A 25,009-nucleotide genomic window follows, 5' to 3' on the forward strand; every position below is an offset into this window, starting at 1 on the left:
GCGTGAATTATTGTATATAATATTTAAAATAGCCGGTTAAAAACACACACTTATTACAATTTGTTTTTGTATATGAATTAATGACTACGGTAATAGATCAGAACACTTTAAATAAATGAAATACTTATTTGAAAAAAAAATCTTTTCGCAAGAATTGAGTGGGTAGGTGTTCACCGCTCCAGCGCTCTCAAAGGCACATCGCCACTGACCTTTTCCCTTATTTTCATTGAACAAGTTAACAATTATTGATCACTAATGGAAATAATTACAAGATAAAAAAAACTTTTTATATACTTACAACGTTTTTAAATTTTCTGTTGAATTATTATGCTCAATATGCTCAAACTTGTACATAATATGAAGTAAATAAAAAACAAACAAACAAACAAATATAGAATACTGAAATGTCATTTTGATTTACATAGTAACGCACGTATATATTAATAATTTAGCTAGGACCACCCCCTTAGCAACCAATAATAGTCTTTTACTTTTTACGGATTTTTCTGAAATAACTTTCCATACAATTAACTGAAAATGTATTCAATTCTGCTTAAAGATGTCTAAAAGTATTAAAAGAATGCATTGGCATCGTGTTCTGATATATTCTAAAAGTTTAAAATGTCTAGCTAGTCGGGAAGTTAGTTAGAAATTGATTGCAAGATTTGTACTGGACAAACAACCACCAGACAAACAAGAATACGAGCTAATAAAAACGTTGTAATAATAAAATATACATTCGTAATTATGCCTTTTTTAAACGAATTTGAATGCCGCATTGCTAAAATGGACTGCTCTCTTTATGGAATTTGCAATTCTTTACAGAATTACAGAATTATTTTTAATGCTGCACCTACCTACATACATTAGTCACCAATTTATAATACTACTCTTTGCATTAATAAATATAATTCAAGTATGCTATTTATTATATACACTACATTTTGAAGCAGGGTTTTCAATTTCAATTTATTTTTTTAACATATTGTGGACATTACAAATTATAAGTTGAAGACGTTCACAACATGACATAAAAAAAATATTATAAAGAAGAAAAGTAATAAAAACGATAAAAATGAAAATATAAAAAGATAACATAATATAAACATACAAAAGCAGTAACAATATAATTATACATCTACAGAAGTTCAAAGAAGTACACCGAGTTTGCTAAGGAGACCCTATTTTATGAATTTATAAAATAACGTCCACCTAAAATCACTTCACGCAAGTGGAATATATCAACACCCGAAGCAATTGGGTTGAAAATAGTTATCGCCTTCCCAATGGGTGATGTGTGAATGTCACAAACGTTATAGACGTGCAATAGTGTGTGTTGCAACCTTCAAGTACACCAATATTGAATGAGCAGCAGTGCATAAACCAAGAGCAGTTGTTAGAACGAAGCTTAGAATGACGTATTCTTAACACGTGTTTAAGTTTATCCCATATTATTCCACACTCGAGATCGGTTGGCTGTTACGTCACACACGTTAGGTATTTCAGTTCCCATAAATTCTGTGTTCCCTGGATCTCTGGTTATAAACATCAACAAGATAATATATGTACTATATATTCATACAAACACAATATCTTTCGAAAGAATAATAATATTATATTGGCATATTCATAATAATATGATGATTGTTTTGAATCCTCGCAATCAAATTTTATTGCTTTTTATTAGCAAGGATGGTGTGGATGCCAATTCTCAAGACTTCGCTAAATATTTAAAAGCATCTTCCATTGTTTTAAGCAGAAATCATTGCCAACACGTGACTGTTGCACGATTTTTTTTAAAACAACAGGTTTAATTTCCAATTCGAGGTCAATTTTATTATGCAACTAAATAAGTATGTACATAATAAATACATGGGCAGATTCGTTAAATCAGTGGTTTCCAAACTTTATGTTACCACGCCTCCCTTAAAACAAAATTATCTTGGCGCCTCCCCCCCTTTATTTCATTAAATAATACAGACACCTTTTTAAATAGTCAACAATGTACTAATACAAAAATGTTTTTTTTTTTTAAATAAACAAGGGTTTACTAAGTAATTTGTTTTTCATGCGATGAATGTGCTAGTTTATTAGCAAAATCAATTTCAAATTCATCATCGTTCATTGACAAATGGATTCTATTATGGGCCCCACATCGTGAAGCGGCCCCCAAGGCCAGGTTCTTTGGCGGGCCCTCCTACCTATCGCTGAGGTTAAGGGCAGTGTGGTGCTCTAATGTAGTGTTTCCTAAATTATACACGGGAGTTATCATTTAAGTAAATCAATCATCATATAGGTATTACATCAAATTCATCACATATTTCAAATTTAAAAGTGGAAACATGGCGAACTTATTTTTTTTTGTGATTTTGATTTCAAAAGCTCCAATTTTTCATAAATGCCTTCATCTTGTCTTCTTAAATCAATGCATTAGTGGTCCTTGCATTGATTTTTCACTCAGTTTTTTTAAAGAAGTAGAACAAAATTATCGTTCCTAAACAAATTTGCCTCAAATTTGAATATTATGATTTGACCCTTTAATTTAATTTTTTCACGAGATAGCCAGCGCGCTTCACAATAGTAGGTATAGAGGTGAGGTTTTATAAAATTGGTCTCCATATTTTCAGACAGGTTTGCAAACAACCTTTTATAGGACTGTTTTTTACGTAGTTTATAACTAGCGGCCGTTTTATAAACTATGCATTTGCAAACTGCAAACCTGTGGCCATTCCTCGGTTGAGACACGGTCTAAAAAGACCGTCGCTAAGCGATGCGCGGATTGCAGGTCGCGGGTGCAAATGAGGCATGTCAAACCAAATATAATTTGTCTTATAAATCCAACATGTGTCCATTTAATGTTCTGTTTATTGTTTTATCAGCAACAATAATAATATATTCATTGACATGTTTTCTTTTTAAAGTAAATGGGTAACGTTTTAAGTCATTTTTACACGATTTAAGAATTATTACGGCCGTCGCCATCACGAAGCAAAATGACGTGTATCCAACTCTACATTCTCTCTCCGAATGGGAGCGAGTGCAAAATTTCGTCGCGCCTATGGTTGAAAATTATTTGCCGTTTCACTGATGAATCACATTAAACTGTTCGCGCCTCACCTTGCAACACTCCGCGCCTCCCAGTTTGGAAATCGCTGCGTTAAATTAATAATCGTAAATAAATAATTATTATCATATACTTCATATAAACCCACTATTAAATATATGTCTTTTATTACTTATATTATTAAATTGTTATATTCTCCAACAATGGCAAGTGGCTATTATTACTGTTTTTTGTAAATTGAAATCGTACGACAAAGAATTTTGCATTATGACTGAGGTAAATAATATAACCGTGAGAATTTTTATAATTTGAAATGCTACCTGAATAATTTTAAAGGTGTGCGTTTTGAGGATAATATAGCTGTCTTGGAATCAGACATAATATCCCTAAAAAAACAGTTTTAATTTCACTAAACAACTTTAATCACTGTTCAATTCTATATCCCATATCCTGGTCATGTCCAACTTCAAGCAGGCTGTATTTAGTATCTGAACAGCGTGTCCGGAAATTTGTACGTATGCAGTTGGCTATATATATAATTCATGACTACTTAATAATTAATAAAAACATCGGAATACGAGAGAAAAACAAAATAAAAATTGACATTTCGATACCCTAGTTCTATAGGGAAACAATTCAAAGTTTTTAAATCGAGTTATTCCAAATGCCATTCGATGTATAAAGGTATTATCTTTATAATTAAATAAAAAAAATAATTGAAAATCTCTTCAAAGGGTCAAAAAATAGAATAACTCTTTCTGGGATTAAATTATCAATTCGATAAATTATTAACGGGAATGTCTGGGCTAATTTTTTGTTAAACTCTAAAATTTCATTGTGCATTGCTAAGTTCATTTGAACTAAATAAAAATAATTACAAGATAAAAAGAACTTTTTATATACAACGTTTTTAAATTTTCTGTTGAATCATATAAACTTGACTTGACTAGCTTAAACGATCAAAAAAAAAATTGTACTTGATAGAAATAATACTGAAATGTCATTTTGACATTCATACTGATTTCCATAGTAACGCACGTATATATTAATAATTTAGTTGCTAGGACCCCAGGCCCCTAGCAACCAATAATGGTGTCGAAATAACTTTTCATACAAAACAGAATTAATTGAAAATGAATTCAATTCTACTTAAAGATGGCTAAAAGTATTAAAAAAATGCATTGGCATCGTGTTCTGATAATATATTCTTCTAGTGTCTTTCAAATGTCTAGCTAGTCGGGAAGTTAGTTAAAAATCGATTGTAAGATTTGTACTGGATAAACAACCACCGGACAAATAAGAATACGACCTAATAAAAACGTTGTAATTAACAGATTTTCTCACAAATCAAGGCTTTAATATTCGAATGAGAATTTGTGCAAAATTTTAAACGCCATTATCTTAGAACAAAGTATTTTGAGTTGTTTCTCTGGAGAGCCAAGATATTATCGATTTGCTGTCCAAGATAGGTGTAGTTGTTGACTCGTTCGATTTATATAGTAGGAGTGAAATATGTATATAAATAAACGAGACCGAAAATTTGTACGTATGGAGTATGCCGTATCACACTTCACCGTGAAATGTTGTATCGGAAATATAATATCGCACCGCAAAACCAAGGCATCTGCAAAAGACATATTTTGGATATATTAGGGTTTGAAGTCTGTCGTTTTGTTAGGAGAAATAGAGTTTCTAAAAAAAAACGATAATATTTGGTTTAAGTTCACGACTTTTGCAGTTGTTTTGCATTTAATCTCGAAATTGAAAAATTTGCAGATGCCTTGGTTTTACACTCACGGTGCGAATGGTCGTATGTTAAAGACCGTCCAACCTCTTTGGGTCGTATAGTACTAAGATAAAATTCTTGTCTAAATAAAACACGGTTCTTGTCGGTTTCAGGAAGCCAGCGGCAAACAAATTTTGAATATAGCCGATATAATGGATTATTTGTTAGGTTAGGTTAGGTTTTCATTCTTGAATTCATAAATTTTGCCAAAATCGGCCATGAAAATTGGCGCGGTTTCCGCCTGGTTTCCTGTAAAACGACTTGTACCTAAAACACTTACAAAATACGTCATAAAAAACTACCGTAATGCAAGGGAAAGGCAGTAGAAAATATGTATGTAATTAAATTAAAAATAAAGAAAAATGCGTAATATTTTCATCTATGCTACGGTGAAATGTAACACGTACAATTTACATCTAACCATAGATAAATACCAGAAAAATCCATGTCATTATTGTGGGAAGTAGGGAATCCAATCCCGAGCCAAAATTCTGATCCCGGGATTTCGGGATTACAATTTGACAATCCCGGGATCCCGGGACTTGTCCCGGGATTGGCATTTTTTCCATTGTTAATATATTTTTTTTATATTTACACATAACATTGATAAATTTAATATATTTATTGTTAATATTGTATATCTACGTTCAATCTTGGAAATACATAAGTTTAATGGAGTAAATAATATTATGTAATATATATATATATAAATAATAATGTGAATTTAATATGAGATTACTGTTTCTGATAGTAAAGACTTAATGAATGGGTTAGCGAGATTTAAAATAGTAAAGCAAATAATAATGGTGTACTTATGGCTTTTCCGCTTGATAAATCTAATTAGTCAGCCAAATATGAAACTGCTGTAAAACGTATGAGGCCATGGTGGAATTACTTTGTTAAAAGTGCAAAGTATTGTTTTTTCCCAATCTTTCTCATTTTTAATAATTTACGTGGAAAAATAAAATGAATCGGCAACTTACACGTGGGTATAAATCAAACTTCATTCAAACTCAGTTTATTTCAAATGTAGTTATTTTTTATTAAAAGTATTTTTTCTGTTATATTTTCGCTTTTATTTTATCCTCCATTATGTTTATCCATCCCGGGATTCATAGGTATCGAAAATAGCTCGGGATCCCGGGATCCCGGGATTGGAATCCCTAGTGGGAAGTATAGTTTCACCCAGACACTAATTCGTCAGCTGAATGCAGAACTATTCTAACTCACATTTGAAATATTTTGCAGAAGAGTATTTTGAAACAGCCTACTTCAGTTATTTATTATTTATATGGACAAGTGAATGCACCATTTTTTTCATCAATAATCCTACTAAAATATGATGCATCCATTTATCCATAAAGATAATAAATAATTTCAGTAACTTGTTTTAAAAAACTGTCTCCTCAAAAATTTCAAATGTAAGTTAGAATAGTTCTGCATTCAGCTGACGAATTGTTTTTAAAACACGATTGTGAGTCAGGTATAGCTGCTATCTACCCTCTTGGAGTTTTCCGGAAACTACCATTTGCATACAACACAAATAATCTAGGTACCTAAAATGTTTATTGAAATGTTTGTCTATGGTTCACCTTGTTTGATGTAAAGTGTACTATTAGTAGCTAATAGCTGTACATTTAAAGTGTATCTGGTATTATTTTATAGACACGCATCAAGACGGAATGCAGTGTTTCTGAAACTGTGAGGCGAAACCCTCTTGCAAAAATTCAAAGAATTGTACATATTTTAGAATTCTTGACAAAGCAGTCTTGAAAAGATCATTAGCAGATGAATTGGATTCTTAGAAAGATAACCCTTATTTAAGTGTATGTCCAAAAGTGTTAGCCACTTGCTCAACCTATTAGGTCCATACTTAGACTCCAAACACAAATTGAAAAATAATATGTGTATTTGGCAGCCCTGGATTCGAATTTGGGATCCACGACATTATAAGCCGGCACAGCCATCATTAAAATAATATTCATTATTAAAGATGACAATCACAACACATACCAATAAAATCAGTAGTTTATGTCTTTCTGTTTAAGTGATTATTTTATAAACCACCTTGACGTTAGTTGCTAGGGATTTTTTGATGCTTTGAGAAATTGAGCGTTGGAGTGGGGCTCGGAGCAGGAGCACGGGGCAATGGGGTTTTACCCGGACCAGGAGCGGAGCCGGAGTACCGAAAATTTGTAGTGCTAAACTGCTCCGGATGTTTTTTTTATAATTAAATTTTCATCCTAAAATCCAATAAAAATATTATATTTGACACTTTGCAACACTGGAATTATTTTAAATGCAGAAACATTGGCGAATGATAAATAACCTCACTTTTTTTGACAGAAGAGGCAAATAATGAAGACGATTTGCTGTCAGGCATTTTGTTAAATAGAATAATTAACAATGAAAATGACGATCATTTTAAAACTTTTTAAAACTCAAAAAAGGGTTCGCTTAAACCCTCTGAATTGCTGAACGCATATTTATTTAGATATTGGTATAATTTAATAATTGCATGAATAGTTTGAACTGTTTCGAGGCCTCATTTTAAATGTATTGACGAATCGATTGCGTTATCTGCGTCAAAGAAAGCCTCCGCGCCGCCATTGTATCAATTCAAAAAGTTTGACAGCCTCAGCACAAGAATCAATTGAGAGATAATATTATATTTTACTACAATACCTAAACAATGGTCATGACCTTAAATTACCTTGAATTGTCTTAGAAACCAAACAGAGATATTATAATAGGTACCTAACATAATGAGTAATCGAAATCTTATGTTTTTTTCGAAGGCCCTGAAGGTTTTTTTTATCATCAAGACACATTGTCTCTAGGTCATGATAAGTGAATTGATTTTGTTGTAGGTCAATAAAATTATTATTTAATGTTGGGTGTCTATGGATACCGGTTTTGACTGTGCCATTTAATTCGTTGTGGCAATGTGGTTTATATAACTCATTGAGTAGTACAGGGTTTCCCAAACTTTTTCTGCAATGGAACACTTCGCAAACCCGGAAATTTTAACGGAACACTTAGTTTATTTTGTAGGTTAATTTATTAGCGCAGCTAACCGTTTTGCCAATTTTGGCAACTGTCGTTAAATTGACAAGACTTGTCAGCCGGTCAGTTAAAAACAATATACTCCATCTTTTTCATGCGCACGGTGTGAGAAAAGATGGTCCTCCGTCTGTTCCAAGATCATGGCCCCCACATCCCGAAGTGGGCCCCCAGGCTAAGATCTTTTGCCGGGCCCCCTACTTACCGCTAAGGTTAAAGGCAATGTGACGATCTACAGTTGCATGTTTCAAATGGTGTTCGAGGTAAAATTAAGGGTATTTTTAGCGATTTTTTTGTATTTTTAATACACCCAATTTTATATGCACAATTATGGGCATGTCAAATATCGACAATAATCAAAAATTGTAAGTATGGCAAAACCACATATTATTAAATGTCAGTATGTTGGAAGTGAAACATCACCGCAGCCGACATTTTTTTACTATTAGTGCATGTTTGTGATGTGTGTTTATCTCACTTGACTGGCCGATCTCTCACGCCGGCCCCTCGTAAGCCCAGCCCCCCAGGCTAGAGGCCTGTCAGCCCCCCCTTGTGCGAGCCATGACCTATCTAGTAACTTGACGTCATAAACATCAGTGGAGGCTAATCATCACTTGCCTTTCAATATTAAGTAGATTATTTATTTATTTTAGTTTTACTTATTTTATTTCTACTTACTAGAAGATCTTTAAATGTGTTGCAGTGTATTAAACCTTTCCAAATGGTCGCGGAACACCTATTCGGGTTCGGCGGAACATAGTTTGGGAAACCCTGGAGTAGTATATTATATACTTATTTAATATATACAAAGGTCAGGTTATAATATGTTCATTAATGATTATAATAATATTTCGAAATAGTACGAATAATTTGGCCAATTCTAAATTGCATATTATGTCACTGCCATTTATTAAATTACCGTTATTTTTTGTTGATAGTATTTGACGATTTTTAATGACGCTCTGTGTTGCTAACTGCCGCAAAATTTACCAGATAATTTAGGAAAATAAGTTACTGGGCAGAAAAAAATGCTAAACTAGCACTTGAAAAACTAAGACATAGTTGTGCATATTGTTTCATTGGACCTTGGCCATATTCGACCATGGCCCCTACTAGGGCTCTAGCCTGGGGGCCCGAGCTTAAGGCGGGCCCGTCATGGCAGATCGACTAGCCAAGTAAAATAAACATACCTACATCACAAAATTGTAATTGGCGAAAATTGGCGATGCAATTTTTGATTGTCGCTTGTCGATATTCAACAACTCCATAATTCAACTGGGTGTATTAAAAAAACGCTAAAATACCCTTAATTTTATCTTAAACATATTTTGGAATTAATACGCAACTGTAGATCTTCACACTGCACTTAATCGTAGCGATAGGTAGGGGGGCGCCAAAGATCATAGCATGGGGGCCCGCTTCGGGATGTGGGGGACCATGTATTCGACACTTGCGTTTTAACGGTGGAATGATACGGAGCAACCGTACAATGAGCTTCGAGAACATATGTTTGCGACGGATACTGGGTGTGCGGTAGAGAGCCTACCAAGCAGCCTCTCATCACGCTGAGAGAGAAGAGGCGACGTTGGATCTGACTCGGCTTGTTCTTCAAGCCAACCGGATTCAGCCGTCCTGGGAGACCGCTATATACTATCTATGCAGTGTATACGGTGGAGCTACGGGATACTGGCGTGACCTGGATTGACGCAAGAAGACTGGCGAGCGACAGGGATTCTTAGATGCTTCATAGAATATGGAAAAGTTTTCATTGGAATACGAATTATTAAGAAGATTGAAGAATCTTCTGCTTCTCGTATGGCGTCAGAAGGATAACACAGGTTTCATGTAAATTGTTCGTATGCAGTTCGCTGTATTCTTGACCGTTACGGTACTGTTCGGTTAAAGCGGATACAGCGGAAAACGCATTTTGAAAATAGCCGATAAACTGGATTATTTGTTAGGTTAACCTAACCAAACCTAACCTAACCTAACCTAACCCAACCTAAGCTAACCTAAACTAACCCAAACTAACAAATAATCCAGTTTATCGGCTTATCGGCGAACTTTCTACGGTGAAATGTAATACATACAATTTACATGTAACCCAATGGAGCAGCGTGTTGCTCGCTGCTGGACAAGAATTGTAATCAATAAACGACACACATCCGCTGGATCGACGGAGTTATCAATGTTGGCGAATGCACATGGCTAGGGATTGAAATACCGGTATTCCAGTATTTATCAATACCGAAATACCGGTTTTAAAAATACAAAATACCGGAATTTTTGGCATTAAGAAAGTACACTCGTTTACGTTTTTTAAAATGAATTTTAAGTTATGTGCTGCTAAAATGCAAATATATTGAGTGAATCCAACAGAGGTGAAAAAATAATAAAACAAATTTCATCAAATATATTTATATAAGTAATTGTCGCGATGAATTATCATAATATTATTTCGAAATATAAAACATCCGTGACAAAAACAATTATTCAATAATTATTGATGACTGTATAGGCGTTGAATTTAAGAAGCTTTTCCTGCAGCCGGACTTATTTGCACTTGGTGAACTTTTGAGGGCTTTAGTTAAAATTATCGATATATTAAAATTATTTGTAAAAAAATCACTACTTTTACAATTATGATCAATACATATTTTTAAATATCAACATAGTAAAATCTAGGTATGTATGTTTTTGCTATAAAATAATATTTTAAAATTTTTTAATAGCTATATTTATTGATAATCAATCACCTATTTCTGTTTTTTTAATGTTTAAGAAATACCGGTATTTATATCGGTATTCAATAAGAAATACCGAAAAACCGGTATTGACATTTTCGTTCGGTATTGCAATCCCTAGGAACGCCTTCATCTAAGTGGTGTATATGTTACGCCGAATGTGCAAAATTGACTATTACATGTAATGGGCTAAATTTTGCCTAAATCATGAAAAATGCAAGCCCGTTGCCTTATTCATGAATTAGACAAAATATCTGGCGAGTTCGTGAATTCGGCAGTAATTTTTCTGCCTAGTTCATGCATCGGACATATCACATCGGACTAGATAGTAGCGCTACGGTGGTATTTTTTGCAACTAAACTAAATGTGTCAAATGCTCATGCATTCGTCAAACTGTACGTATATTATCTATGGTCAAAATAGATGGTGGCGCTCCGGTGGTGTTTTTTTCAACTAATCAAACTAACCAAATGTGTCAAATGTTATTGATTATAATATAAAAATATACCAACCAATAACTACAATGACGTTAATATCCATTTACTATGGGCAAAAAAAAAATCTAGAACTACAATATTATGATAACGGAAGAATTTTATTAAAAGGTATTTTCGCGATTTGATTCGTGCTTGGGTATCAATCGTGCAATTGTCGATTGTATGTTTGTGATAGTTTGTTGACACTTGTTAGCTAACCTCAAAATGGACATTCAGTTGAATAATTCAGAATTACAAAACCAAACCTAACCTAACCTAACTTAATAATAATATTATATTATGTCCAATTATAATTAATAAAACCATCCGTATTAAATTTAATTTTTCTACTGTCATGTTGACAGTTTAAAAATTCCATACCCTGCCGAATTCACGCACTCGGCACAAAATTTACCTAATTCATGAATAAGGCAATAGGTTTGACTATTACATGAATTAGCCAAAATTTAGCCCATTTTATATAATAGTCAATTTCGCACATTCGGCGTAACATATACATACCGTGTCATGCTGATGATACATTTTATAACGAATTGTTATATATTTATATCAATGCCATTAATATGGACGAATCATTTGGAAAAGAAAATTATACTCACTTTATTGGCAGGTCTGCCGAATGGCATAATCTGTTCTAACTCCATTACAATAAATGAGATATTACTATAAATTCCTGATGCTTTTTGTTGTGTCTGCCGAATGGTTCGGTTCGAACGGGTTCGCTCAAATGAACATTGACATTAGAAACACTGCTCTAACGCCATTACAATAAAGGTCATATTGCTATAAATTCCCGATGCGTGATATCGCATAATGGAAATTGCGTGACGTCTACCTATACATGCGAATGCGCGAATTTACTTGCTACGAGTAGCTACTGTATTGAGTGCGTCGTACATTAATAATGTCATTGATTTATATACACATTGTTGTAGCTAAACCGAAATACGTACAATTTACATGTAACCCTCGAAATGTACCGTAAGTCCGTATTTAGGAATTCGAGGAGAGAGAATATTGAATCCATTAATTATTAAATTATGAGACTATCTTAGCGAGCTGCCGTACTAGCGGCATATACTTGTACTAAACGACTTTTAATGTCAATAAAGAAAGATTAAAAGTAGAGATATTTCGTTGATTGGTCAATCTCTTGTCACGTAAGTAGCAATATAATTACTAACTTGTATCATTGTTTTCATGGGTACAACATAAATTAATTTATTACAAGTACAAAATTATACAATCAAAAAGTCATTATGGTACATCCGTAATTTGTCAAAGTTTGGCACATCACGCGTTTTTGTTTGTCAAAATAATGTGTACAGTCAGCAACAATGATGTTATGTAAAAACAATCAAGACGCTATTACAGTATCTATTTTATCAGTCAAAATTTTGAAGCGCCTCCAAATTAAAATCAATTAAATAAGATGTGCCAAAGTTACCGTACATGAACAAAGATGATCATTTTAATTATATATATTCCATTACAGATTTATTGAATTGCATTGTAAGCTTTAGACTTCCGTTTATCTTTTAATGAACGGCAGAGAGCTACTATGAGTTGTGGTTTGATTTCAGGGGATTGGAATTTGTAAATGATGCTTTAATTCGTAATATATATTTTTTTATTCGGGACACTTAAAAAATAATAAATGGGAAATATAGTTGGTTACAAACATCGTTAAGTCAAACACTCATAATATAATATAAGTATGTAATTTGAATGTTGATTTTCGATTTAAATTATTCCCATACATCGTACAGACGTACAAACTTATCTGTAGAATGACCAAAAATGGAACTACGAACTACCATAGGACGCCATTTTGCAAATTTCATTCGAATGTCAGATTTTGTCCAGTTACGAGTCTTGATTGGGTAGTTTTCGACAGTGGCTCCCCCATCCCATTCTTCAGATAAATTTGTAGGTCTGTAATTCGTAATCCATAATTCGTAAATGGAATTCTTTGAAATCCGAGTGTATTAGATATTGATTATTAATCTACGAACACAGAACAGATTAATACAAATAATTAAGATAGGCTATGCCTCAATACACTATATTTTGAGGCAGGATTTTGAATGTGTGAGTGTCCTACGAAAATGAAACTCAAATTATAGACGTGCAATAGTGTTTTTTTCAATCTTAAAATACATCAAATTGAATGAGAGTCAGTGCATACATCGAGAGCAGTTGTCAGAACGAAGGATAAGCTTAGAATAACGTATTATTGACACGTGTTTAAGTTTATCACATATTCTTCTACACTCGAGATTGGTCGAGTTGTGAAGTAATACCCATTAGGTATTTCAGTTCGAAGGACGAATTCTGGCTAAAATATCAAACTTGTTTGAAATCCAATGAACCTGGTATGAGGACATAAAAGTCCGCAGATTACTCTCCGCGAAATTAAGTACTTTAAATAATTTATTCATCGTTTGACTTGCGTGCCAATGGAGCAGGGGCATAATATGACGGATATGTTATGGATGAAATAGAAGCGAACCACCAGATATATTCCAAAATTATGTCTTCAGTCTGGGAAAGGATTTGAGAATATACGGAATGCTTTTAATCCACTATTGACCATAACAATCAGATGTTCGATATTTAAAAACATGGTACAGAGTATACACAATGTTTAGCCGACTGTACATTCTTACATTCTTACAATTACAATCTTTTTGTTTTGGTCAAATGAGACATTGCGAAAGGTTCATTGCCAAAATGATTATTAATAATTCCTACATCTTTGGATGTCAACTAAATTGCCATTGGATGTTATGTACTAGGGGTGTTCAATACCTATTCCGCGGCCGCGCTTGCGTCCGTGAATCTATTTACATGCGTCCTCTGCAGCCCCCAGCGGCAAATCGACACAAATATAATAGTTATCACATAAGTAATAGTGGTTGGGCCAATTATGGTCGCCCCATCTCTATATTTCCCTCCCACCTCAAATCTTCGTTATTGTCGCAAGTCCAGGCGCAACTCAGCTACGGGTCATCAATCGACCGTGATTGAAAAACATATAGTTACCTCAAGACAACGGGCGCATCTAGGCTTGTTACCGATAGTCCGTTGTTAACGAGTAATTCAACCTAAATAGAATATCAAGAAAATTTATCTATTGATATAATTTAATAACTGGAAGCCATATCTTTTTTATTGGAGACTGGTTAGTCTGAGATAATAATATTATGCAGTTCAGATAATTACACGTTAGATTGTGAAAAAGTCTCATTTCAAGGTACATTCGTAAATACGAAATACGTACATACGAAAACAGAACTAACATTCCATTGGTAATGCCAATTGGGGAACTAATTACTGAATTCAACTAAATCGCTTAAGATATTGATATATTTTACTCGTGTAAAATGAGTTGAAGTGTACCTACGTTGTTTTATATATAAAATAAATAAAAAAGCCTTTTTATTTCTTACAAACAAAAGTAAATGACAGTTAAATACTACTTATTTTCTAGTTTATATAATATTAATTATTATTATTTTTTATATTTTTGTATAATACATATTATATATATTAAGATTTTTTATTTTTGTATATAATACTATTAGATCATGTTTATAAATTAAACAATGATATGTAATTAGTTTGTTTGGTTTGTAAGAACCCCTCTTCGGGTGAAGGCCTCCTCCAAAGTGTTAATCTCTGGCCTCTCTGGTTTCTTTCTCCATGCCCGTTTGATTTTGTATCTAAGTATTCGTCTTGTCTGGGTTGGCCTATTTTTGCATTTAGGTCGCCCATTATTATAAAATTTTTATGTGCTTGGTTAATAGCTTTGTTTACATTTGTATAAAAAGTATCAATTTCTTCTTCTTGTTGTTTTATAAATTCTTATAATAGGTAATAATTACTACAGTATTATTGTTTTAATTTAATTTATATATTGTCTTTCCATTGAGTGATCCAATGTGTCCCGGAGTCCCTTTCCAAGGACTCCACAATCCTGAATTTAAAGTGTAAAAACTATACTTACCTACTCCTTGAATGCCTGTCCACTAAGATACAATTAGTTAAAAAAAAAAACCTTGTACCTACATAATATGTATTTTTTCAACAACATCCCTACAATCGAAGATCACCGCACGCTACTGATACCAACATAAGTAATAACATTTATATATTACAAGTTTATTTATTGTTTTTTTCTTTGAAATCATGGAAGCTACATTTAAAAAAAATGCGGCATTCTTGATCAAAAATCAGTTAGAAGCCCCTGCAAGCGGTGTGATTATCTATAACTAATGAGTTTATTTAATAGTTTCATGCATATAGAAAGAGTTTAGCTATGCCGAAAGGTGTGTATATGTACATATTATAAGTATAATTTACAGAAACAAAAAAACACACATCGCGAAACATAACAGACAATTGGTTATTATTTTTTAATATAGTAGTATTTTTTAGTTCTAATGTATGCGACGTCGTTACAGCGGATATATTATTGTCTCGTTTCTTCCATTACTTAAATTTATCGTCTTGCTCGCCCCCTGAAATAACCTCGCATGCATCAGGACTAAGACACACTACTGTACCCAGTGGAGGGTTTGGGGAGGGTTTAGTTTTGTTTGAAGCCCCCCCCACGATAAAAAATAAATAAAAACCATATTATATTCCACCTGCCACCGTAGGTATCTAATAAACGTAACAATATAGGTACCTATCTATTCCGTATAACGTTATTATCAAAGATGACAGCAATAAGTAACGCACCGTGAGTATAAAACCAAGACATGTGCAAAAGACATATTTTAGAGATATTAGGGTTTCAAGTCTTCGTTTTGTGAGGACAAAGAGTTTCTAAAACAACCAAAATATTTGGTTTGTATCTACATTATATTGCATGTTCTTTCAATTACTTACGTATTACTTTATTTAAGACATCTAACATTTTAGATTCTCTCGTTTTGACAATCAATAATCGTTGTTAATTCAATTGTTTCAAATACCTATATGATTTTTGTTCTTCATCTTGTGCTGTCAAAAAAAATATTATTTTGACGTTATTATTAAAGACTCCGTATTAACGGCCCACGTGTCCTACGTTGGTCAAAATGGAGATTTTATGGTATTTTCAGAGCATAAGCCTGGATTTAGATAATCTATTTATATAATTTCGAAGCCTTATTATCCTTTATATTCATTTTAAACATTTTGATCACTGCATAAAGTATTCCTATCACATAAAATAGTGTTTTAGAATGTAGTAATATTTCAGTACATCCATGTGCAGTGGTGTTAAGATTTTTTAGATTTATTGTAATATGTAATAAAAATATTTTATGCAGTCATCAAATGTTTAAAATAAATATAAAAGGTAATAAGGCTTCAAAATTATATAAATAGATTATCTACAACGTTGAAGGAATGTCCAGGTTTATGCTCTGAAAATACCATACAATTTCCATTTTGACCTACGTGGGGCATGTGGGCCCTTAAACACGCGTTGTTTTATTATCGGTGCTTTCATTTAAATGAATATTTAACAAAAAAAATGAGCAGATCTAGATAATATCTACAATGTAGGTATTCAACATTTTAATACACTTTTTTAGGTTAACTAATACAAATTATAACTGACAGGAGTGAACTCACTCGCATATTATTCTTTTTTTTAAATTATACACTTCTAAATTATCTATGACATATTGTTTAAAAAATATGAAAAAAATAAAACCTTTATGTTTGTGCAAAATATTTGAATTGCGTACCAACATAATAAATATTATTATGCATACTATGACCTTTTGATTGGTATTCATAGACCAAGAAAATATTCATAGATCCGTAAAATTTTATATCTACCAGTTTTTTTTTTATAATATTATATGGCGTCGTGAATTACTGTTTTTATGTGTTTATACAACAGTCTTGAATTTATAATTACGAGTAGGTAAAATAGTATTTTTGCTGTAGTGTTATGAGATATCATTGAAAGATAGTACCGACGTAATAATATATTTTTGGCGAATCTCATATTCATAAGCCATGAACAGAATTAAAAAAAAATAGTTGTTTTCCGATCAAAACAATAGCTTATGTTTTATTTTAGTTTATGGTATTTCATTCGAGATTTTCATATTTTAATAAAAACATATTTTTAAAGAAGGAAGAATGGATCAATATTTTTTAATTCCATCTAAAATTGATGGTTTATTTTATACACAATTTGTTTACTAAACAATGGAAGATAAAAAACATACAATTAAAAAATATTTTTGGAAGTTTTGTAAAGTATGATAGATCGCGTCTTGGAATGACCAAATAAGTCTTGTACACACTTTATGGGGACGAAAATATCACGTGGCATATGAAAATGCAGATAATGTGCTGGATCAGCCACGTGCATAGAATACCAGAAGATATATGGCAATATACCGTCTTGGCGGGCTATGTACGTAATCCCCCGATGGCAAGAGAAGACCCGGAAGGCCAAAATTGAGATGGCTGGACTGCGTCAGGGAAGATTTAAAAATGATCGGTCAAAGCAACTGGAGAGTGTCGGCGCTGGATCGTCCAGGATGGAGGAAGTTTTTGAAAGAAACCAAGACTCGCCAAGGATTGTACTGCCATAAATGATGATGATACATGTATATATACATATTTATCTATAAGTATAAATTACAATTCGTCGGGTGAATGCAGAAATATTTTAACTCACATTTGAAATATTTTTAGAAGGGAGTTCTTTGAAACCACCTATTTAAATTATTTATTACTTGTATAGATAGGTAAGTGTATCAGTGGCGAAGGGTGGAGGTAGGCTGTTAAGATCCGCCAAAAATAGTGCACACTAAAGTGTCAGTCATACGTATTTGTTTTCGTCGAAATAAGACTACAATAATTTACAGATGGTATTAGTTAGTTTTTTTAAATTCAGCCTGCGAAACCAAGCCATAATAGATAATAGTCAAAAATTACTCGTCTATCTATAAAATATCTAAAACTTTGCAATTAAATCGTACATAAATTTGGATATTTTATAGATATACGAGTAATTTTTGACTATTCTAGTTTGGTTTAGGCAGGGCGTAATGAACCAACAATATGTGTAATATGTATTCTTAATCCAACGAAAACAAATAAATGTGAATGAAAAAGTGTGCACAATTTTGTCATATCGCCCAAAATATACCGAAACTATTATGGTTTGCGTCAGGCAGGGTTTAATTGATTTTTAAAAACTAACCCAATACCATAAATGTAAATTATAGTGTTAGTTCGATAAAAACAAATACGTATGACCAACAAAGTTTAATGTGCACTATTTCTGGCGAATTTTAATAGCCTACCTCTATCCTTCGCTGCTGGTGTATACATTATATTTTAGTAAAGCTATTGACGAACATAATGATGCATACATGTGATGATGCATACATAATAAATTACTTAAATAGGATGTTTCAAAGAACAATTCTGTAAAATATTTAATATATCAGTTAGTTCTGTATTCAGCTGACGAATTTAATTCATAATAACACTATATTATAATAATACGTATATATTAATAATCGATAACTCGTATAATAAATTAGCATTATATACAATCGATCATGTTACAGTAAACGCGTGTAAAACTGTGAGTATATAGTGACTAGGTACTTGATATCTGTACCGAATGTAATAAATTATTATTACAACTGGTTTGTTTAAAACGAGTCAATTAAGGACAATTACATTTCAATACAATGTACCTACACGCAATGCTGTGAACTGATAAGAGGTTTTTTTAAATAATTTTATTGACAAGAGATTGCCAATGCATTTAAAAGAAATAAATAATAACGTAGTATAAGTATTTTATATTAAAAAGAATAAAACAAAATGAAAACTAGTATTTATTTGTTTGACAATAACAGAGAGTGAATAAAATTGATACGTACTTCATAACAACGTTGCAACAGTTTTTAAATTAGGAATGAAAGCAACTTAAATATATTATAAACAAAATGTATTTAGCATAGACAATTAATAATTATTGTTTATGAAATAAATAGGTGCGATTTCAGAATAATTGAAATCAAGATTAAGATAAATTTAAATCTATCATCAGTTTCTATCAACCAAATGCTGGATGAAGTCTTTTGAAATGTTATTACGTTATTCTTAGTTAGTGGGCTGAATTCTTTCCGTTGCATAATTTCGCATAATTGACCATTGCATCAATGTCGAAGGGTGGAGGTAGGCTGTTAATATCTGACATAAATAGTGCATTCTAAACTTTGTCAGTTAAATGTATTTGTTTTCATTGAACTCAGACAATAATATGTAGATAGTGTTTGTTAGTTTTTAAAATTCAATTAAACCATGCCTAATCCAAGCCCGTATCCGGAAATTTGTACGTAAACAGTTCAGCGCAGGACACTTATTCGTGCGCCGCAGTACGTGCAACATGAGTTCGTGTAACATTTAGTCAAATGACCAGTTTTTCGTTGAATATTTCACCGTGGAGTATATTTGTACGTTTGCTACAACATGTGGCGAATTTTATGAGATGTCTTTACTAGGTTAGGTTAGGTTAAGTTAGGTTAGGGTTAATCTACTTGGAACAATACTATTTGCAAACTATCGCCGCATTTTGTAAGATACGTACAAAATATGTATTCTACGGTGAAATGTTCAACGAAGAACTCGTCATTTGATAAAATGTTATACAAACTCATGTTTCACGTACTGCGGCGCACGAATAAGTGTTCCACGGTGAACTGCATACGTACAACTTACATGTAACCATCCAAGCCATAGTGGATAATAGGTTTTTGATAAAAAATATTGTTTATAGATTATAATTTGGTTTAGGCAGGGCTTAATGAATTAAAAAAACTAACTAACATCATTTGTAACATGTATTTGTAATTCAAGAAAAACATAATATACGCATGACTGAAAAAGTGTGCACTATTTTGTCGAATGGCCCATAGCATACCTAAACTATTATGGTCCGGTTTAGGCAAGGTTTATTTGAATTTTTTAAAGTAACCAGCACCATCTGCAAAATATATTATTAGTTCAATGAAAACAGATAATTATGAATGAGAAAGTTTAGTGTGCACTATTTATGTCGAGTCTTAACAGCCTACCTCCACCCTTCGCCACTGACGTCGATCATGTGATACCCAAAGTCACCCATCATAAATATATCATAATTTTTGATTTAGGTACCAACGTAATGTTTTTGATTTATGGGTTGTGTAAATATAATAATGAATGATAACTCTGGTGTTGATGTGTGTATCTTCGATAACTACATAGTGTAGAATTACTGACCTCAGACCTGTCATTGGCAATACTAATTAGGATACCAATAAAAAATGCATTCAAACCAAATTTCTTCAGTTATCAATATATTTCACTTGTAAATAATGAGTTTAATTGGACATTGTTTATTAACACTATTTTTACGATTATGTCTTTGGCTCACTCGGGGACCTCTCTGTATGAGCTTAATTATGTATCGTTTTGAATATACATATTTATTTATCAAGCTTTTTTTTATATGTATATTATTTTTATTTAACTGCACTATCTCATTCATTGTGGTTTTTTAATTAATTAAGTATACTTTTTTCTTTAGATATTGTCTTCTATTTAGTTGTAAATAATTGTGGGCTAATATTATTTTTTCATTGATAAATTTTGTCGTCTTTATAATATTATTATGCATGATGTTTGATTGATAATCTAAATTCAGCTGTATCAAAAAGAAGAAGATAAACACACCGCCTTCTTCAGCCAGGATATGTTAATCGCTAGATGAAGGCCTCTCCAACATGACTACATTTCTATCGGTTCAGTGCACCGGGTATTTCCGCAGAATTCAAATATTTTATTGACTCAACGGTTTCCATGTCTAATTTAGAACATTTTCTACTAATATTATTCAGTGTTTAGTTCTTTTTTCAAAATATGTGTAAAATCATTAGGGGGTAATATTCGATAATTTTGTCAGAAATTATAAGACAATAGAAGTGTCGCCAAGACAAGACAAGGCGATACAATACGCGTGATTTAAGAAGATTCAGAGATATCAACCATACAGAATTATTAACATAATTATCTACGCACACTTTATGGCGCATATTAATGGTTAAGGGGTACCACCCATGTCCCCCACAAGAGGCGGGGGTATATATTATATAAATTATCTACTCTTAATTTTACCTCGAACACCATTTAGAAAAAGTTATTTCAATTCAATTCAATTCAATTCAATTTTTTCAATTTATTTTTACATATTGTGGACATTACAAATTATAAGTTTAAGACGTTCACAACATGACATAAAAAAGAGATAGATAGTATGTTATTAAACAGTAGAAATATGTACATACAAAAATATTAATTATATAGGTACATGGAAATACACCGGATGAGTTAAACAGACCCTATTTTAAAAATTTATAAAATAACGTCCACCTATACTCACCCTCACGTAGGTGGAATATATCAACACCCGAAGCAATTTCGTTGAACATAGTTATCGCCCTCCCAATTGGCATTACCAGTGGCAGGTTGGTTCTGCACCTTGGGAGAATAAACAACTGATGTTCTCTATTTCTAAGATAGTTATCAGGGACACACAGGTCAACACTGCCCAGAATGGCAGAGTTCTCATTTATACCTCGTATAAGTCGAAAAAAATACGTAGCTAAATAAAGATTTCTTCTAAATTGCAAACTGCAGTATGTAAGCATGCCTAAGAGAGAGTCAGTTGGATAAAGCCACGGATAGTATCCGTATAAAGCGCCATACTGCCTGTAATCTTAGTGATAGGTAGGGGGGCCACTTCAGGGTGTGGGGGCCATGGGCCGACTGCCCTGCATTGTGAGTCATATTCAGTGGGTAAAAATCGAATCTAAACACTCGTGCACCAGTGAGCATTAGTGGTGAGTGGTGACCATAAACAATCATTCTATGGTAATAATAATAATAAATTAAATTTGTAATAGTCAATAAAAAAAACTAACTCACCGTGTTAATCTGCTAATAGTTGTTTCTTAAAATAACACACCTGTATAGTTGATAAATGTCACAAAGTCACGTAAAACGAATACTTAAAAAAATAAATTGTAAACAAAATTCACCTTATCACTGTGTAAAATAGTCACAACTTGTTGATTTTTTTCAACAATTATACCACAACATGTTAAAATAATGCCTATACGAAATTCTCACGTGAACTGTGAATATCTTTCATAACAGTAGAAATATTTTAAAAATTTATCCACTATTCTGAGGAAGTCGATTGTTTAAAATAATGTCATTATTATTGCAACTGACAGTAATAATTATTCTAATGGGCTTTTCGTTCGATCGCAGTATTGCAAGGTGTTTAGCAACATAATATTAATACTTCGAATGTAATAATATTTCAAATGGCGAATTTTTCACAGGCAATTCGCGCGTTTTGTTTAAACCGTTCCGGAACACGAGCGATCGACCGGCGACGTTGTGTTCAACTGATATACAGAAGAAATTTTGCTAATGGGGTACCTACCGATAACATAGGTAATAAATAAATAATATTAATATACAATTATGTGCTGTTTTGTACGGTCACATTCGTACGGCGTACAGCTTGGCTGGCTTTAAAGCTGTGTCTGTCAAACTTTTTTACTTGACGGCGCACTGGGGAAGATGAATTTGTTACGTGCCTTACAAGTAATAATAAAATCATCATCAGCCGGAGTCGAACCAGTGATGGATGAAACTCTAGTTCCGTCCACGCTTATCGATCTCTAGATCTTTGCTGCCACGTACATCCAGTGACGTCCCTATAAAAAATGCCGCCCCTAGGCAGCGCCAGAATGCCGCTTGATTTTTTATCATCCTTTCATAGCTCCAATATCTAAGATATGTGAGGCGTCTAATTACAAAAAGCGACAAGTCCACAATTCAATATTTTCGGGAAACAACGTTTTTATGTTTCAAGCTTCAATTATTTGTTTTAACGTGAGATTATTTTTTCCGTTGTATTATATGTCAAAATTAGAACCAAATGGTAATTTGTTTCAGCCGATAAACTCTTAAGTGTAATAAATATAGGCAAAATAAAATTAGACGTAGCGCTATTTGTACCTCATTTATTATTTTTTCCGCATAAGGCACATATTTCCATGGCACTGTCATGAGTTTACCAGATGCTACAGCATGGGAGACGCCCTTTTCAATATTGAACGTTCCCTTATTGGTTGACTTAAATACGCGCGAAATCAACCAAGCTTTAAATAATATGAAACACGGACTTGGCGCTTTTTGTAATAAATCGAGACTTAAAATATTTTTTTTCGTAGGATTATGTCGCGTTTTGGAATTTATTGATCAATACATATTGTGTAAAATTATACAAACAATACGTGCGTATTTTTTTCTCGATTTTGACCAAATGTGAACTTATCGCTTTTTGGAATTAGACGCCACATGTGTTATATTGATACACTAGGTACTAACAAAATATGTACCACTAAATCATATAAAATTAAATTTATAAATATTTTTACCCCAAAAGTGGGATTTTTTTGAAGTTGGTAATACAGTGACTTTTTACATATTGCAAACCCGGAAAAAAATACAGTCCTGTTAAACCTTTTATGTTAATTAATACATTTTGTTTCCAACCAATGGGTTAATTTTTTTAAATAGAAGGATAAGTTTAGGTAGCCATTTCTATATGTACGAAGCGGTTCTCCTCGATTTGCCGCACTTCGAGTAACTGCCGCCCCCAAGCGACGCTCAATCTGCCTACCCCCACGGGACGTCATTGCGTATATCCGTAGGCGTTTAATGCCCCTTCGGTACCACTGTATGATAGCATTAATTTATTCAGCGGTTGTCCACTTGCTGAGTGACATGTCCCGCCCATTGTCATGGTAAAAAACAATAAAATAACATTGTTTTATCAACATATTATTATACATTCTTCTTTTTATTGGTCGTTCTCTCATGGCTGAGGATCGTGACCATCTTGAAATTCCGTCATTTTCTAAATGACCAAGACTTTCAACCCCTCTCGATCAACTGCTTCTCTCAGGGTAGAGTGAAGGCTGTATCCAATAAGATCCTTCACTTGGTAGCTCCAATGCACCAACGCTGTTCCTCTGTTTTGTCTTCCCCAGAGACTACCCAAAACCATCAGATATCCGTGCCGAAACAATATAATAACTAAAAAACTGCAGAATTCATCTCACGCACATTGTCAATTTATCTGTAATCTCTGATAATTAACTGGTTTTTCCTGTGCTCTATCCAAGTAATAATAAAGACTGCATTTTGTAATATTATATACATAATACCTATGCAGGGAATATAGATAATAATTTTATTAAATTATATCAAAACGCGGGTCTAAATTAGATAAATAAACACGTAACTCGTCATCTACCATTTGTAAGCGTTCCCATTTTTTAAATTTCATTTTCATGTGAGTTAATCAACTTAATTAGTAAAGATACGATCATCAAAACGATAAAAAAGAGTTAATCGCTTGGCTGTAGTAACTAATCGAGGATATTGACTTTTGAAATTTTCTTCCACTATTAATATAAGATTTGTGTACCGTCGTATCTTGCGATAAGATTGAAGATTAAGTAGTGGAAAACACTGAGGGTTTTAACTTTTCTGATTCTTTTTTTTTTTTTTTTTTTCTTCAATTTTCTGTAATAATTGTAGTAATATTTTCCTTCTTTCGCGGCACACAGTTTGGCAGACACTGCTTTAAATCTGACAAGCAATCATTCACACATTTCAACTCAATTTGTAAGATTAAATTTTTTATGTCTAAATTAATGCAATATTATAACATAATCATGGTAATTTTGATTTT

At 32.7% G+C, this 25,009-nt stretch overlaps 1 protein-coding gene across 1 annotated transcript in view; it reads right to left on the reverse strand.

Annotated features, from left to right (window-relative positions):
- Positions 1-22,589, reverse strand: part of Prestin (solute carrier family 26 member prestin) — a 157,519-nt gene extending 134,930 nt beyond the window's left edge. The window contains exon 1 of the mRNA XM_085950791.1: positions 22,159-22,589. The gene's annotated coding sequence lies outside the window, so the exon portion shown is untranslated. The remainder of the gene's footprint in view (positions 1-22,158) is intronic.
- Positions 22,590-25,009: the final 2,420 nt, after the last annotated feature.

The sequence above is a fragment of the Rhyacophila brunnea genome, unplaced genomic scaffold (assembly GCF_057557595.1).
Source record: "Rhyacophila brunnea isolate RB1 unplaced genomic scaffold, BYU_Rbru_1.0 scaffold_23, whole genome shotgun sequence".
Taxonomy (NCBI): domain Eukaryota; kingdom Metazoa; phylum Arthropoda; class Insecta; order Trichoptera; family Rhyacophilidae; genus Rhyacophila; species Rhyacophila brunnea.